Consider the following 14,189-nt stretch of genomic DNA (forward strand, 5'->3'; position numbering starts at 1 on the left):
ATACTCTTGCGTTGTGTGTGGGTGTCACAGATAATCTGCCCTGTTGGGCCTTGGTTGGAACTTTCCCAGGTGTGGCCAACAGATACCCGGTTTGCCAATGTGTCCTTGACCAAGATGGTGTGAGATGCTGAAAAGGGGAGGGTGGACCGTTCAGCGGTGCACTCTGGGCTGGGAGGCGGTGGGTTGACAAGATAGATGTAGACTTCGGCTCGCTGGACAAGTGGCAAGCTCTGGTGAAATTCAGTCCCAGGATGGTGCTCAGGACTCCTCTGATGATATGCCTGGGACAATGGGTGGTGGTAATCATTGTTGAGACAGGTTCTGGACTCTGGGGTGGGAGCCAGGGCAGAGTACACTACCCGCTTAGGGCCTGGGAAGATTGGGCTGGGTATGAAGTGTGCCTCACTGACTTGGGGGTGAATGTGCACAGCAGAGCACTCTGAATGGAGGCTGATGGGTCCCTCTGTGTTTGGAACAGCAGATTGATGCAGGGAACTCTGCCGTTGCGTAGCTTCTCCTGCACTGTCCGGGCCAAGCTCTTTATCCCCAGTGACCCTCTGTGGGTTGTGTATGTAAATGCCCCAGTCAACCAAGCTGCCTCTGGCCTTGGCAACCTGCTCTGGGGTGCTGATGTGAAAACGCACTGATGACACAGTGGATCCGGCCGGGCACACTGGTTGCGGACTGTCACTGTCTGAGTGACGGGAGCTGAACTGACTCTCCCAGTCATGGTAACGTTGACCTGGGTTAAGCCGGTTGTTCACCCGACGGTGTTGCTGCTGGTGCCCATACCAACTGGCTTTCTCATCATCAGTGTCTTGATGGGTTGGCCAGGAACCATGGTAACCCTTGCCCTTCCTATGACCCTGGGGACAGTGGCTTTTCGGCCCATTTAGGTTGTTCATGTTCACGGTTAGCCTCAGAGGATCCAGAGTGCAGTGGAAGCGCAAAATGGAGATATTCCTGTGGCCTTTGCTCAGAACCAGCTCCTTCCAACTGCTGGATTTCTTGCTGCAGGAAATGGCTGTTAGTGCCTTGATCCATCCGGAGGCTTCAGGGGAATGAAGAGGAAGAATAAAAAATGAAGAAATGAATTAACAGAAGTACAGTGTCCATGTGGTGGCTAACCTATTGTAGTAAGTTCATGGAATCTCTGGCCAGACAATGTCTGGTTCCTTTCTTCCCTCTTCCCCAACCTGCCTGCACAGTGACTGTGGAAGAGATGGAGGGGAAAGGTAAAGGACAGAAACAGAAAGAGAGAAAGGAAAGGAGAGTGAAAGAGACACAAACAGGCTACATCTACACTGAAGATTTTGTTCTCAAATTTCCCACTGCTGCTAATCCTGGTGCAGTTCTGCTGGTGGTAGTAATGGTGAGTATGAGGGCTAGCATAGACAGGGCTCCTGCAGACATCAGCATTTAGAGCACTGTGTCATCTAATAAGAACTGGCCCAAAACAGTTTAGAACAAACAAACCAAATTGAACATTTCCTCATCTTCCTCAATTTACCTTTGGTGATGAAATAGTGGAAGATTCTCTTCAGAAACTGACACAGGTAAATCCAGACCTGAAAGAAGGGAAGAAGGAGAGAAAACCAGTGGCCATTGTGGTTAGCAGCTTTTCTCTAGTACAGATGCTTTTGCCTCCCTGAATTCCTGTCCCTTTTCAAGTCAATGGGAGTTTCATCATTGACCTCAATAGGATCAGGATATGACCTCTGATCCTAGAGTGGAGCAGCAAATGGTTTTCCCATTCCATGAGAATTTTCAAGATTTTGAAGAATTTTCCCATTTTGAACAAGGACAAAAAGTCAATCTCAAAGTTTTTCACAAACCGAAAATCTGAAAAAAATTTGGTTCAGGTCAATCAAAAGTTTTAATTTTGGTTTTGGCTTTTTTTAAGCTATAATCTGACTTATATTTAGAAACAAAAATACAACTTTCCATTTCAAAAATGTCAATTCATTGTAATCAACCCTTTCCTACAAACAGCTTCAGTTCCAATGAATTGGCATTTTTGATGAAAAAACATTAGTTAAAAAATTCTTGACCTGGTTGTACCTGAACGGCAAGTGTAAGAGCCTTCAAAAAATTCAGTATCCACTGAGCAAACTTGTAATGTGATCGCACCTGAAATTGCAGGGCAAACTTGCTAGGAATTGCCCACCCATTCTTTTTGCAAAACAAAAAAAACAAACCCCCCACAATCTTCAAGATGCCTTGGCCCTAGTATCATATGGGGGATATTTAGGCAGTCATATCTGTATGAACCTTATTAACAGCAATAGAACAGAACTGTATTCAGAATAGGAATATATCTGTAATAGTGGATCAGACACCCACATCCTGCCATATCTATCCTGTATCCCACACCATTGCTTCACTTAATCTGATACTTCCCTCTCCCGCAACCTGCTATATTAAATCAGGCCACAGGTCCATTTGGTCTAGAATCCCAGTTCCTGACAGATCAGATCAGATCACTAGTCCAGCTAATGATCTGATATCTCTCCTCCCGGGTGACCAATGCTTCTAGAAGAAAGTATTAAAATCCCTAATGCAGCTAGCCAACTGTGGAATGCCATTCGGGGGGAGGAAATGCCCTTTAGCTCTCTGCTGCAGGAGATCAGCATAACAGCTAATTACCCTTCTCTCTCAGGGGCATAACTACAAATGTTATTAGCCATAAAGTTATCTAGCCTCCTTTTTCAAATACAACAAATGAACAGGGATCATTCACTGCAGAGGGGCAGCCAGCTGTGGGGTGGATTGTGGCAGCTGACCAGGGATAACCACTTTAGGATAGGAAATAAAGACTATATGCAATTGGAACTGAGAGAGGAGAGAATCACCAGTCACTGAGACTGGAATTTGAGCAAGACACCATGATTAAACTCTTGTCTTTTACATAAATTGCCAGATGATCTTAGATGATTATAAATGCTCAGAAGACCTTTTCTGTCTTTCCAGAAGATTCAATCAGCACAGCACCACCTAGTGCCATATCAGGGCAGTAGATTCGTTGTAACTTAGGGCAGAATGCCCATACTGAGTCACTCACCACGTTCCATGGAGCACAGCTCCCCCTAGCACCAAGCTATCACTATGGAATGGCAAAAATGCCCAGTGAATCACCCAGTGCAATACAGTGCCCCCTAACATCACACTGTGGCCGTGGCATCAATACTGACTCAGAGGAGAGAATGCCCCCTAATTAGTAACTCACACCTCTCCCTCCAACACAGCACTGCTTACCACTTTGTTTTTAAGTTATGAGATAAACACCCAGGGCAGGGGATGAACCCCTAAAAATATTTTTCTTACTTCCAGTAGATAAATAAAATGCTTGGACACAGGGGTCAGTACTGATTTAGGAGAGGAGCACCTAGCTAGGGCCCTGTGGTTAGTAATGACTCAAAGAAAAGTGTCATTGGCCTAATAGAAGAAGTAACCCTCCTCACCCACAACATTGCTTGCTTACCAGGAGAGCAATTTTGATGGCATTATCCAGTAAGGCAAGGAGCCCCAATAAGAGTAGGATGATAGCTAGAACATTCTGGTAGGACTCACTCATGGAGAGGCAGCTATTGGGAATCTTCTCTCCTAGCAGAGCCATAGTTAGAAAAGGAGTTGGCAGGGGTTAGTACACCATCTTTACTCTTGTCTTCCCAATGGTGCTGGTCATGGCAACAGCATCACCAAAGAAAGGTAGTGAGGTGGATAAGCTAGGCCAGACCATTGTGATGATGGACCTATGTCAGTCTTGAATGTGACTCAGACTGTCATATGGACCAAATATCTTAATAGCCTCTCAAGGACCCAAGGCCAACCAGGGCTTAGTAAAAGGCCCCAATGAAACAGATTTTCTTCAGCAGTTCTCTCTATTGATCTCTTCCACCCCATCCCTCTATATAATCTTTTGTCTTTCTTATCTGCCGTCTCTCTTTTATTTCTTTTATAGTTCAAGACTTAGATAGACAGAGATGTACATTATATTATGAAGCACTGTGCATATATAACTCATGTATATCAAGTCCCTCTTTTGAATGAGCTAAACTGCTTTACCTGCCCCAAGAAAGATCTGTATTTGTAGGTCTGGTTCAGTTTTTGGGGTCTGAATTCTATCTTGACCTTCTGGAATTTATGTTGGAGTGAAAAGATAATGGTTTGGTTCAAGTTTTGGTAATAAAATTATGGGACCTTATGTGTACACAGAAAGTTGCCAGAAGTTTAAGGATTTGAAAATAAGTTTGGGATGGGGAGTTGAGGGGGTTATCTGGCATTTGAGGGTTCAGATTTAGGGCCAGATTCTCTACTAGTGTAATTCCACTGACTTCTCTGCAGGTGTAACTGGTGAATTTACCTCTCCAAGCCACATCTTATTTTACCCAAACTGCCTTGCTCTGCTCCCTAGTATCTTTCCTAGTATCTTACAGGAGGCTGTAAACTAACAGCCAAAGATTTAGATTTTGTAACCCAAACTTTTATAAAACACTGAAAATAACAAATGTTTCCACCTTAAAATAAAAAGCCAAAAACAAAATAAAATCAACCCCAACACAAACAAAAAACCAGTGGAAACAGTTATTTGAAGACAAGTTAACATTTTCTTCCAGTGCTAGAAATTCTACATCCATTGATTTACATTGTGTGAGCTGGGAAATATGAATAGGAAAAAATTGAATAAAGAAAGGCAGAAATAATTGTGACATAATTTTAGATTTTAAAAGCTCGCGTTTAATAATTATTACATAACAGGCAAATAAATACTTGTTTACACCCATTTTTTTTTATTATGTAGGCTTTTAAACTGAGCCCATAGCGATATCCAAGATGACAGAATATCATCTTTGCACATGCCAAATGTGAGAGAGGTTAGCATAGTGGAGTGTATCCCTCTGTCCTACCACAGAGCAAAACAGGAGCTGAAGAAGCATGCAGTCTCATTTCTAGATAAGCCCCATTTGAGCATAATCCAATCCAGGGCAATGCTATTGCTGTTCACTCCAGCAAAGGGGACCTTGGCAGCCATTACAATAATGGAAGCTGCTACTGCCCTTCCCCTGCCAAGATCAAAAAAATGAAGTGATGTTGGCCACACTTTAAGGTCAGTTGGTTGTTATGGTTTTGACGATCAGTTGCTAAATAGCTTCTTGGCATTAATGTGGGTCACCTTCCATATACGGATAAGCAAAGCAAAGGTTCTAAGCTCCTGGGGGATGGAGCCAAGGCACTTGGAAAACAGGATCAGTATAAAATAGCCACATTTAGAGTTAAGCATTGCAGCACATCATGCAAGTTATCTAATATATGGCTACAAGCGTTACAGGTTATAGTGCACCAAAGCAGCTTCACTGATAGAGTAGGCCCAGCTCCAGTAGGCAGTGGAGACCAATAATTAAAGCAGTAACACTCAGACCTCAGTGGTTCAGGAACCAAATTAGCAACCAGTGTTACCCAAGAGCCACAGTAGTGTGAATTCATAGTAAATAAAACAATAGTACTATTCTTATTTAAACAGTATGACTGGGGAAATATTTAGTTTTTATATATACATATTATTCTCACAGCAAAGAAGTTAATAACTTAGTGCAAGTTGATAACTGAATTGGTAATAAAATAATAAAAGCATCCTGATTGGTTACTAACTTTAAGATAATGTGCTGCAAGAGCCATATGAGACACATTAAAGAGCTATTCATGGCTCCCGAGCCTCAGTCTGAGTATCACTGAATTAGAGCATAAAACTGGAATACAAGATTCCAAAGTTCTACTTCCAGCTTTGTCACTGACTCCCAGCACCTTCAAGCAAGCCACTATTTCTGTGCTTCAGTTTACCCAGCTGTAAATTGGAGATAATGCTATCTACCTAAGGTAAATTACCAGGGGGTTTGGACTTGCTTATAAAGCACTATGAGTGCAAAGTATGCTAAATATGATCATATTCAAAATAAGCCTGGAATATTTCCTAGGTGATGGCCTTAGTAATTCCAAATGTTTACTCTGTATTGGTTGTACAAACAGATTTCTTTAAAACAGAAAAGAGATGCAATATTCATCAGTGTCAGCTTTCTACTGACTAATTACTCAGTGTATACATTCAGCTAGAAGAGACACTTCAATAATTTAGTAGGAGTGGGCCAGGTAACCTAGGAGCTTTTGTCTGGTTGACAGTCTCTTAAATCAGGTGAAACCTAATCTCTGGTTTGTGTATGCAAGGAAGTGCTTTGGTGTAGCTCCTGTATCAAACACCACTGAAGAACAGATAAAAGATATCGCTAGAGTTACCTCTAAATAGGGAGAGATTACAGCTGCTTTGTATACATATGAGTAAAGGTCCACGATTCTGCTAGTTATAGTGATAGGAAAATGCTGAAGGTTGCCTGCAGAGGAAGAAATAATCGGGTTGGGGGGATTTTTTGAGTTTCTCTTTTTACATCTTTATGATGCAAAAGCCTGGCAAGGGTGTGTGTTTGGGTTTTGTTTTACACCTTGGAAATTCCTTCTTAAATTCTGCCTTTTTTTTTTTTTGCATTAGATTTTTAATTGGAAGAGAGTGATTGAGAGAGGAAATGGTAGGACAGTGACATCAGAGATGCCATATAAGTGAAACATGATAATAAAGAGTGGTTTCATGAACAATATTTTAAATTCGTATTTAACACAACCAGTTGAGAAACACTTGGGAGAAAACCAGCTTTGTTCAAAATTCAAACACCCTTCACTTTTAATTGAACATCAGTTTTCTGGTAGGGTTAGAAGATGCTCTCATCTAGTCCAGTGTTTGTCAAACTCCTTAAAGGCAAGGGATCATTTTCCCCCTCCAAGCTTTGTGAGCCCTTTGTTATCTGCTAATTAATTACAGTCACAGTTTTGCTCTTCTGGATATAGGGATTCAGGCTCTAATGCCTTTTTTGAGCAGCCATGAAGTAGCCCAAGTAAGCTCATTCCACTCCAAGATACTGACTAATTTGCAACAGGGGAAAATAAATCTTTTGTACAGAAAATAGAAGGCATCCTCCCCTGGGCATTTAAAACAAATATACCTTCTCCTCTGGTGTAACCTAGTGCACTCCAAAAGCATAAAAATTCAGTTACACTCCAGAAATGTATTCAAGATCAAGAGCTAAAAGCCAACCCTGACAGGGATGGTTTAACAGTAGCTGGAGACAGATATAGAACCCAAAAGCAGGAAAGTCACATACAAAGCCCAACTGGGGGAATATATATAGGAAGTGCCCCAGACCCAATCTTGAGAATCCTTTTTATGAGGATTGTTCCTTATTGCATATTCTCCAGTGCTTTGTCCTGGCCAATTTTATGATGCAAGTGACCTTCCAGAGGCTATTCACTATCACATCCCCCTGAATAACCCTTTCCCCCCCGATATTAAGTCCAAATATACCAAGTTTGGCCTGGGTTTTAAAAAAGCATGGGTTATCAATGTACTCTCAAAGCGCTATTTAGAGTGAAGAATCCCACAACATTTTAAGGAACTATATCCACGCGATCCTAATTTCTGGGGTAAAACACTACTTAAAAGCCTGGGACAGGCAATAAATACTGTAGCCAATTAAAACAGCAGCAAGAATATAGTTACTCAAATTGAAATCTGGGCAAGACTGCAGGACCAATGCCCCCATTCTCTTCTTGCCTCCAGATCTTGAATGACCAAAAACATAAGCTTTATGTTTCATTTGAAAGGAAAGCACCCTGTCCCGTCACACTGTGCTGCAGAACTGATTCTGTTTGGACTGAAAAGGATGACTTATCACTTGGTGATTCACATTCACCACTTGCTGCAGGAGTCTGGTTTAAGAACATTTTCAAGACCATCAACCAGGCCCACAAGTTATCTTACAAACCTAGCAAAGCCGACTTTTCCTTCTCCTGCTTAAATGTGTTAGTTCCCAGCCTAAAGTGGTATAGCAGCAGACTGTAATTAGTTGTTTATGAATTAATATCTGCTTTTATGGAATGTAGCATATAAGTTTGCAAAGACCAAGAATGATCTTTGTACAATAGCTACTAAGAGTTGTCAAACTTTTAGTGTTTATATATAGTACTTAAAAGCATATTGGCTTGGTTGCTTCAGCTCCTCACACACAATAAAAATCTTGAAGGCCTCAAATGCAGTTTTGGGTGCTCCATATTGGATAGAGTTGATCAGACAAAAAACCCTATTAAATATTTAAGTGATTACTTTATCTGAGAGAGAAAAAACTGGACTCTTCAAAGACCTCAGCTTCATCCACTTCTGCATTCGAAATACAGCAGATACATATTTACATTTTTAATTTCCTACAGAAGCTTTAAGGTACAGTGAGGGTTTCTATATGACAGTCATCCATTACTCTATTTAAAGATTTCCTGGAAGACACCAACAATGGTGCCATCTTCTGGTATAAACAGAGATTTACAACAGCAAGTTTAAATTGAAGGAACTCTTCAGTTGAAGAGCAGAGCATTTATTCAACATAACCAGTCAGCCAGCATGCAGAATTAGCAAAATATGTGCTCATATCCATTGGGTAAATACTTTATGATGCAGCATTAACAATGGGGGTTCCCAAATGGATAGAAAGATTAGCTAGCTTCCTGGTTAAACACATTGCACAATGAAGTTCCACCAAAACAGTTCACTCCTTTAAAATAAAAAAAGAAAGGATTTGTAATTCGTATGTTTTGAGAAGGTATATCTTATGATGCAAGTGAAATTTCATCCACGGCTTAAGTAAACAAAGCAATTGGTTCCCTCATCCTCAGCCATCACAAGCACCTTCCATCCCAACAGTTATGTATCCAAAGGAAGTATCAAATATGTTGCGTTTGAGTAATCTGGAAGTAGGACTAATACAACAGACAAGTAGAATATATAAATTGCCTTAGAAGACAGAACAAGCAGATTTGTTATCTTCATCTGGTTACATCTTTTCAGTCCATGAATTCAAAATAACACAATCTAAGACCTGGCTTCAGGAGAGCACATGATTAACTTTAAAAACATACGCTTAAGTCTCATCAACTTCAGTGAGACTAATGCACATGCTTAAGTGCTCTTCCTGAACTGAAATGGTTTCCTGAATCAGAGCCTCAAGTACTACGTTTGTGATACAAAAAATCAGTGCAAAACAATCATTTTTACTAGGAATGTAATATAAATCCAGGTCAAGATTAGTGTCAATCCTAGCACATTTAGAAAAAAAGATTAGACAGAAAAACAGAGTATCACCTTAATGATAATCACACAATTAACCATATAATTAACAAGGTATGTTTGTTATAATTTGGAAGATATTTTTACTAGTTAATTTAAGGTATTTTATGCTTCTTTTCAGAACAAACAACCTAAAATACTACATTTGATAATTAGTTATCATTTAGATGCAGTTCAAAAGGGCATGCCATATCCCAATTTAGGATCATTAGTACAATGATAATCTCTTTCACAAAGCACCAGATCTCTGGGGTGCAAATTCTAAAATACTTACTGTTTAGCCAACTCTCCAAAACTGATAGTAAGGCTATAGAATACCTTAACCTTTTTTCAATATGATAGTGTAGTCAAATACAATTATGAAATTTGCAAATTTCATGTTTACACCTTATAATAGAAAAAGCTGGGGAAACGGGTGATTGGAGATGGACTTTGTAGCCATTTACATCTACAGCTCTACTTCACATCCAGCCAAAGTCAGTAGCAAAAAAAAATAAAATAAAATAAAGAACTTCTCTATCCCCCTAATCTATTTTCCCTAAGATTTCGTACCGTTAGCACTCATTCAGCTCTACCGACAATACCAATACTGGGACAACAAAATACATGAGGTGCAAATGGCTGTGGTCATTTTAAGCACCATACAGCATAGACCTTTTGAGCAGGGTTTGACAAAGAGCCTTAAAAAAAGCCAGTGACTGCCTGGGACATTGTCTGCACTCGGTTTCTTCCCATCACTGCCACTCCTGGATCTGAACCAATGCTGGCGATGGGGTGAAATTTCAGCAAGAGAGTGTCTTATAGTGATAACTTTTTAAAAGAACACTCAGCATAAGAAATGGCAGGTTTGGGACCCAAGATCGCTCAGTCCTAGTGATTTTTCCTTGTCAGGCAACTCTATGCAAAGTAGAGCTAGTCAGTTTTGTTGTCAAAACAGTAACAAATTTTGAAGATTTTTTTTTCCTTGTTAGAAGTGTTTGGTTCTCAGTGAAATTTTCCTTTTTTGATTGAAAGACCAGAAATTCTCATAAGAAATTTAATTAGCATTTTCAGATCAGCTCTAATGCAAAAAGTTTAGAGACACTATTTCAGTTACTGTTCCTGGTAGTGAGTCGTCATGTAGTACAATCATAAATCCAAATGAGAGTCAGATAAATATATCAGTCTGGTTGCATCAGGTCTGCATGTTTGTTACCATTAACTTTGCCTCTGTATGACATACAGGAATATTTCTTCTGTTTTCCCACTCTAAGTCCTGCCATTCTAATCCCATGATTGCATAGGGGCATGCTGTATAACAAGACTATAAAAGCAAGATTCGACCCAATAATTACACAGGAGTGTCAATACTTGAAGTCTAATCTTTAAGGATGGCTCATGATGTCCTTTAAATATCAAGACTATTACAAGTGGATTGGGTACATGCCATCCCCCACCAAAATCAAACTTTGTAAGATTTTTTTTTAAAAAAATACTTTTGGCACACAACTGCACATGAAAAATACATGGACTAATTTGAACACAGATGCTATGATTTCACATATAAATATGCAACTTCTCAACTTCCATGTGCTTAATTACCGGATTTGTGTGCACAAACATGGCCATTGCATATGGTAATTAGACACAAATAAACACACCATTAAAACAGTAAGCAAATCTGGTCATGTTCTTATGCCAACTGTTTTAGTTTTCTAAACCTACTTTATTAATTTACATCCTTAAATAGCAAAAGTTCAATTCCCTAGCCTAGGTAGTTGGTCCGGTCGCTTTTGTAAAGGTTTCTCTCCACACACTCTCATCACTTCCTTTGCTTGCTGATTAACAGGGTTGTTGTATGTTCCTAGATATATTTCTTCTGTTCTACTTAGAATTTGAGCAATATAAACAGACAATATAGTCATATAAAAGTGAACTCAGAAATTTAAACTAGGTATTGATCTATTTAACTTTAGATACAGCCCACTTCCCTCATATATATTGGCCAGAAATAAATACCATAGTATGCTGTGAATGGGTAAGTTTCCATATGTAATGTTGAGTTGTATGTGAATAAGGTCTTCCTACATGTGTGAACTTGCATAGAGTACGGATCTAGCTGTGTGTATTTTAGATGACGACCCCACAGCACCTCAAGCTGTGGTAACATATTGCCAAGGCATTTTTCTAACCTTGGTAGTTTGGATCCTGACTTTGTCCTCATAGTTAGATATATCCAATATACCGAAGTGCATAGGAAAGCAATTGACAATATTTCTTCCTAAAACTTAACCCGAACAACTGTAAGTGTGATGGCTAAATATTTTTGAACCTTTGCTGATGGGCAGAAGACATGAATTCCTACAGGAATCAGTTTTCGACACGTTAACATGCAGCTAAACTGCCAAGCAAAGGGAGTATCACTGTTGGTTCCACACACCATAATGAAAATATAACTCGGCCAAATTCACCACTCACATAAGCAGTCACAATTCCTTTTAAGCTAGTGGAGTTGCACCTGCTTCGCCAGTGACAAATTAATTTCTTTTCTATATTTACTAAAATGTGGCTATTTGAACAAGGAATCAGATTTTTAAACTCTTAACAAAAGACAGTACATTCAGCTTCTCCCTTTTCCCCTGCACAATGGTACCAGCGGAAGTTGCACACACAGGTCAGAATAAAATATTTTGTCATCAATTATTACACTTAACCTTCATCCACATTCGTGGAGTAATGTTGCATCCCAGAAGCACATGTTGCGATAACTCATAAAGTGTCCCTCCAACTATGCTGTTTTAGGACATTGTCACCTACGCACATGTACACAACTGAGCAAAAAAACAAAAACAAAAACATTTTTTCTATATTAAAAATGTGGGGTACAAATGTACTCCAAACGTCTTGCACTGTTATCCTGTCTTTTTAGTAGTTTTATGTACATGTTTGCTTCAAGTGAGTATCTTGCAGCATAATAATTAACATTTGCTAACAGTGGTACTGCATATAGTTACCCTAAAGCAGAAGGCACTCCAGGGAGGTTTGTCCTTTCAAATTCAGGCTTGTTGGGTATCCCCAAGACAAAGCAGAATGATGCTGGCTCTCTTTGCCTAACATTCTTGCGGGGAGTTTTTATCTAGGTATCGTGGCCCTCCAAATACTGCAGACTCAGGAGATTCTTGAGGGGACTTGTGTGTGTTGCGCAATTCAAGATGGCAAATGAAAAGCACAATATTCTGACCATATAAAAATGATTTGCAACTCTGAATGCAAGTTGTCATGAGATGACAACATATTAGGTGATAGTGCCTTTGTGCGAGATTATGTTGACAGTTGCTCTGAGAAGGAAGACCATGTTTCCGTTGATTGTTCATCAAGTTAGTCTTCAGCCAATTAGGATCATGTGTTCAGTCCTGGTACAAGATCGGATGAAATGTAGTGTGGGATACCTTCTTCACAAGTATTCAGCTTACTGAAGATCTACTTAACAAAAATTTGACCTATGCTGGAACAATCCGATGAAACAAGATAGATATACACAATGAGATGTATCCACATAGCAACAGAGAAACGTTGTCATCAGTGTTCGGGTTTGCTGGGCTACTCACCCTGGTTTCTGATGCTCCAAAGAAGGGCAAGTCAGTAATAATGTATCAAGACAAGGCTGTTGGAGGAGACAAAAAGAAACCCCATCTAATTCTCCACTACAATGACACTAAAAGTGGTGTTGATAATGTGAATCACCTTGCAAGAATGTACTCCTCAGGTGCAAGATAAAGAAAAGAACCATTGGCCACCTATTTAACATGCTTGATATTGCAAGTTTCATCATTTGGGTCTGCAACAGTCCTGCTAGGCACCATGCTTACCCAAGACAAAGGTGCTTGTTCTTGTCAATCTAGGAGAACAACAACTTGTAGATACAAAGAGAAGAATCCTTGATACCTGTCATCTCACCATGCCCATCAAAGCAGCACTCTCGTCCTTGCGTCCCACAAAAAAAAACAGCCACCACGGGAGCACCTAGAAAACTTGACAGTGGACACTGCCACATTTGTCCAAGGTCAGCCGACTAGAAGAGCCATAAGCAATGAGGGGAATGAATTTATATGTGCTGACCACTCCACATCGATGCTGATGTGTGAAAACTGCATATAGGCTTACACTGAATAAGACTCCTATTAGTTCTTTCAATTTGATAGCTAATTTTTTTTTTTCCTAAAACATTGAAGAGTTGTTGTTAGTTTCTGAATGCATTTGGGGGACAAAAGTCCTCCACAACACAGTTAATGTAACTTTTTTCTCAACATTGGATTAAGTTGACCTTTAGCCTGCTCAGTACTTGTTGGCATTCATAGCATTAATTCATCTGTAGAAACTAGAAATATGCTTAGCACGAATGATTACAATACTATTTTTCTTTCAGAAAACATATGCAAACTTAAAAAATGACATTCAACAAAATAATAACTGCTTAAGCAAACAACCAGTCACGGCTAAAACAGTTGGAAATTCTCATCTCTATTACAAAAAGAATGGGAAACTACTCCATTCTGTGCACTTGAAAACTAAAACCAGACAAACATAGCAGTACAGGGTAGAAACCTATCTTGGATAATTAAACATAATAAAGAGCACCTCTGAGAAATAGTGGCATATTGCATGATTATTCCTCAAAAATGCAGCTAACAGCTGTTAAATCAACACTGCAAACAGAGGAGCACCATTGAGCAAGAGATTTTGATGATAGCATGATTCATTTGTACCAAAAACATGCTGCCAGGTGGTTGGCTGTTGAGATACCAAGGAACTTGATTAATTCCATTAAACAAAAGGCCTTTATATTTAATGAACTAAGAGGAGTAGCATTGAGACAAAAACCACAGGAATGATTTATAATGAAATGGCAAGTGGCAAATGAGGTAGATTTCCAACTCAAGACATTTTTTGTGCAACTGCATTTAGCTGTTGCTTTAGTTTTAGAAGAGAAACC

Source organism: Lepidochelys kempii, chromosome 13 (genome assembly GCF_965140285.1).
Source record: "Lepidochelys kempii isolate rLepKem1 chromosome 13, rLepKem1.hap1, whole genome shotgun sequence".
In the NCBI taxonomy this organism is placed as follows: Eukaryota; Metazoa; Chordata; order Testudines; family Cheloniidae; genus Lepidochelys; species Lepidochelys kempii.